This window comes from Hyposmocoma kahamanoa, unplaced genomic scaffold (assembly GCF_003589595.1).
Source record: "Hyposmocoma kahamanoa isolate Upper Pololo Valley unplaced genomic scaffold, ASM358959v1 98650, whole genome shotgun sequence".
In the NCBI taxonomy this organism is placed as follows: domain Eukaryota; kingdom Metazoa; phylum Arthropoda; class Insecta; order Lepidoptera; family Cosmopterigidae; genus Hyposmocoma; species Hyposmocoma kahamanoa.
This window is the reverse complement of record NW_020655629.1, coordinates 8390-13468: the sequence shown is the minus strand read 5'-3', so window position 1 is coordinate 13468 and position 5079 is coordinate 8390.

Sequence of the window (5079 nt, the reverse complement as noted above, 5' to 3'; positions counted from 1 at the left end):
TATGTGTAACAATCGCGAAAACCTAAGAACTCGATAATTCCATAACTAGTTTATTAACCTTGAAATATTCTTTTAGCGTTACCAAAATAAATGAATTCACGATTTTACAGAGGTCTTTAACCTCTCACGTTTTGCAACCATTGAATATAACCCACGTATTGGTTTTAACATTGAAATAACGACTTTTTAGCTCTTTTGTTAGGGGTGATAATGGATTTTGCTGTGTCATCCCTCGATCACCCCTCGTGTTACGTCATAATCTGTGTGTTTGGCTATTTAGCTTGTGATAAAATTCAAAGCTGCCAATGTTTTAGTAAAAGTAGTTTTAGCTACCAGTTTCTTTATTTAAATAACTGGGTATTTTATTATTGTTGGTATATTAATTAGTGGTCCCGATGAGTAAAGGTAGTTCCACGTATAATTCCTCCGGGACCTACCGTGGAAACGATAATTGGATAAGGCGGTTCACACACGGTGATGCTGGTCATAGCCATGTGCGACACTACGAGTTCAGTGTAGCTTTGTATTCACTATAAATATGACACGCGACTAAGGTAAGTCGCCCATTGAGGGGACGGCACGGCCGGGAATTTTAGTTGAAATTTTAGTTGAAATTTCAATTGTAGTGGTCATAACCGCTCACGCGATGCGCTCCTCCTACCGCAAAATGGTGGCTATTTGGTTTCGCACATTAGAAGAGCATTCAGTTTAAATACAAGTTTTTATAAATAAAAATTATTATTCTGCTATGCTAAATAAATCCTCCGTACTACCAACAAAAACATCTCAAATAAAATGCAGTAATACACCGCAAATCCTGCACTTAAAAAGCACTAATGAAATTTTTGGTGTACTTGGATAAATATGATAATATTCCGTTTGAGTGGTTCTAACGTTTACCATGAAATTACTCCTTAAAGTATATTCAGTATAGTTTATGAACATTTATATTCAGGGTAAACTTAAAAAACGCTACTTACGGTATGTTTTCAATAAATAAACACCGAAATCACCAGCCCAAACAATAACACACACGGTTGTCGTGACGTATTTTTGAAGTTGTTTATTTTTTTTAAATAAACTGTAAAATAAATAATAAAAGACCCAGGCATTAAAAACTTTATGGTTTGCTAAAGTAGTTACCGAAATAGCAATTAATATTAGTTCTCTTACTTGTTATAACGTGATATCCGATAAATCGGTATAAAATCATCACCGGCACCTCTAGGTGTGGTATGCGTCTACGGCTCCATGTATCGCGTGTGCGGGTATCTAGAAAAACAAAGCTGCGGTAAGCTTAGGGATACCGAGCTGGCAGTTTGCGGATTACCTCGGAAGCCATCGGGGATGCTTCAGCATTTGTCAACCAAAATCTTTTCCTTCTTAGTGGCAGTAGAACTCCTTGTCTTGAAAGAGTTCGCCAGCAAATTACTGCCAACTTGCCTATTTCTGCCGCCAAGCAGTAATGTGAGCATTACTGTGTTCCGGTTTTGAAGAGTAAGAGTGCTAGTGAAATTACAGGTACATGGGACTTGTCAACTAATGTCACAGGGTGATGTGCGCAGTGGCAGTGCCCCTCAGATCTTTGCGATTTAAAGCTCTGAGTGGCACTGCAACTGTTGTGGATAGGCGTGTCGCTTACCACCAGGCGCACGACTTGTTTGTCCCATCACTTGGTATCATAAAAAAATATTAGAATAAGGTTCTCTTCTTCGTCAGCAAGACTTCTACTTCTTCTTCAGCTTTTAGTCACCCACTGCTGAGTGTACGTCTCCTAATTTGCACGTCTTTAGTCGTGGGCCATTTGCCACACATGCATCCAGGTTCCTTCGCAACTCCAACGGTTCTGGTACCATTTCTCGGTTTTCAATTTAGCAAGACTACAATCTTTAAATATACAACGTAATGAACAAGCTTGTACCGTTACAGACGATCTGAACAAAGATTAGGCGCGAGCACGGTACAGCACGACAGCCGTCAGTGTGCGCTTGCACGTAGGAATGCCGAAGGGTCCTTTGCGATGCCGTCTCGTCAATGGGCGTTGAGCCTTAACGCGTTGATGCGTGACTCCGCGACTTGCACGCGATGTCGTTTTGTCATACGCCCGAAAGGCTATGTAGCATAAACCGGAGTAGGCATAATCGTGCAATTTCTATTCAGGAAAGTCTTTGTACTGTGAAGGAGCATCACTAGTATTTAAAGTTAAAAATGCGGGCCAAGTCGTACTTTTAATGTCGTAATATTGTGCTCGTACTGCATTATTCCAGAAAATAAGTACATTAAAAACGTTAGAATATAAGAGTTATCTACATTAATAACATCTGGGTAATTCTTATTAAAACTTTTATATTAAAATGTTTTCGTTTTTTATTTAATTTTACGTCAAACGTATGCTCTTTTACTTCTTATCGTACCGATGGTATACAGGGTCATTTTTAAAATACTAACAATCTCACAGGCTTTTGTTACTAACATCATAAACAACAACTATTGTTCTATGACTTTTTTCAAAATATAATAAATGTACCAAAAATAAACTTTTAAGTTTTTTTTGTACTATCTGATAGTTTTTATATCTGTATTTGGCAGAATAGGTTCAAACGTGCTTCAAGCGTCCTCCGCGATGACTCTGACCCTTCATCCTGAACAGAGTTTTCAACGTTAGCAATCTTTTTAAATCTGTTAATTTTTGTTTCAAAGTAACATGTGATGAATTATATGCCATCGTGATCAAATTTACACAAAACAGAGGACTGTATCAATAGGGTTTGGGTAGGTGCTATCAAAGCGTGAGCAAGACCAAAGAGAATGTACTTACGGTTTAATTAAAGTTTAAAGGACACAAGGAAGCAATAACTCAGCAGATGGACTAGCCAGAAAAGGGTCGGAGACGGACGCTGTAGGACTAGAACCCATAGTGTCCCTCCCCTACCGATGGTCAAGAACAACTACACACAAAGGTACAAAATCTTCACATAATAATACATGGACCACCCTTGCGAGGCGAGAGAAGCACTCCCAACGCTCATTGCCAGTCTATCTCGAATATTAATTAAACTTAAAAGGCAAGGGCTTCGCACTCTAACTGCCGCCCTAACGGGTCATGGTCCATACAATAAACACCTTTTCAATTTAGGTATCACAAACAGCCCTCTGTGCAGAGCGTGCATGGCGGGGGAGGACACGGCTGCGCACACCCTACTACAGTGCTCCGGCGTGGCCAACTACAGGGCGAAGTACCTTGGAGCGCCAAGGTCGCTCCCCGAAGTCTTCAGCAAACCGAGGAGGCTGCTGAGATTCCTGGAGGAGCTTGGATGGCACGAGTAGGACCCTGCACCCACCACATGCCAAATAGGCGCCGTGACGTCGAGTTGCGGATACCAGCCCGTTACACCAAGTACCAAGTACGTTTTATTTAACAAACAACGAACAGCTAACAACTAAAACAGAAACCTCAGTAATGACTTTTGAGGACTTTTAGTAATGACCGTGATTGAGACTAGTTAAAACTAAAAAATATTCCACCTCTAAGGGTGTTAATGGTAATGCCTCCCCAATTTTAACACTCTTAGGGTCGTATTCTAGGACTCTATTCAATGCTCAAGTCAGGATTGCACTGGCAATACAAGCACTGGAAATACGACCCTAACGGCAGGGACTTGAGTATGATATCAAGTGCTTAACCATACTCAAATCCTAACTTGAGCTTTAATAAAGCTCTTGAAAGTCTAACCAAAAAACAATTAACTGCATTACTACAATGCGATGACCCCAATATACTCACAAATACATGAATAAGCATGTTACAGGAATCGTTGAAAAAAATACTACTATTGTAAACATCCCTAAATCCAGGCGAATTATTAAGCCATGAGTTACTCTAGGTATATTACAATGCATCAGGAACAGAAATAAGATGCAAAGAAAGTTGTGCGCTGATTCTAATGACCAAATTTTAAATATCAGCTATAGACGATACCGTAATTATATCAATAATCTTATTAAGAAGTTAAAACGGAAATACGAGAGAGAGCAGCTTGCTAAAAGTCACAAAAATCCAAGACTGTTATGGAAATGCATAAATAATATAGCTAATTATAAGCCGAAGGGTAAGTCAAATGTACAATTACCTAAATTAAAACAATCTCGTTCTGAGTCTGTTAATTTTGTGAATAATTATTTTGTGAATGCAGGTTAAGAACTGACTGAGAAAATTCTTACAGTAAATACTCAGAAGACTACTAATGTTGACAACATAGACAAAAAAGCGCATGATAAATTTTAGAAAAATTATTAGACTTGTAAATTACTTAAATAAAAAAGTTATTGCCAACTCGCAGTTTGGCTTTAGACATGGGTTTCGACTGAAGATGCAATAACTGCGCTTACTTCTGAAATAACAAAATAATTAGACAATGGTAATTAGCAGTCTTTTTAGATTTGAAAAAAGCCTTTGATACCTTCTCCGTTCCCATTCTTGTGCACAGGCTTGAAAGAATTGGGATTCGAGGCTTCCCATTGCAACTTTTTATAGATTACTTAAATGAACGGAAACAGTGCGTAAATGAGTAACGGCCTTTGGGTTAGGATTCATAAGTGTAATGTAAATGATCTGGTATCAAGCTGCTCCTGTTCATATATCAATAGAGTTACTCATACTAAATACTTGGGAGTTCTGGTTGATCAACGGCTGTCTTGTTATTAACACTTGTAACAAGTTATGGGTAGACTAAGAAAACTAAACTGGGTTTTTAAATGGCTTAGACTTGTAGCAGGAGAATACCTTTTAAATAAAGTATACATTGCACTAGCTCAGTCGGTTCTGTGTTATTGCAATCCTGTTTGGGGTGGCACTGTTAAGACGAAGTTCCTTGAGTTGGAAAGGGCACAAAGATCCCTAATTAAAGTGATGTACTTTCTACCGTATAAATTCTCCACTGAGGAATTGTATAAGCATGTTAATCTCTTATCTATTAGAAAACTATATGTTTTATATTGAATTCTGAGGTTACAAAAAACTTTAACATTTGGCTATAAAATATTCAACAAAATAAGAAATCGTGCCGTTGCCTCTGCCAT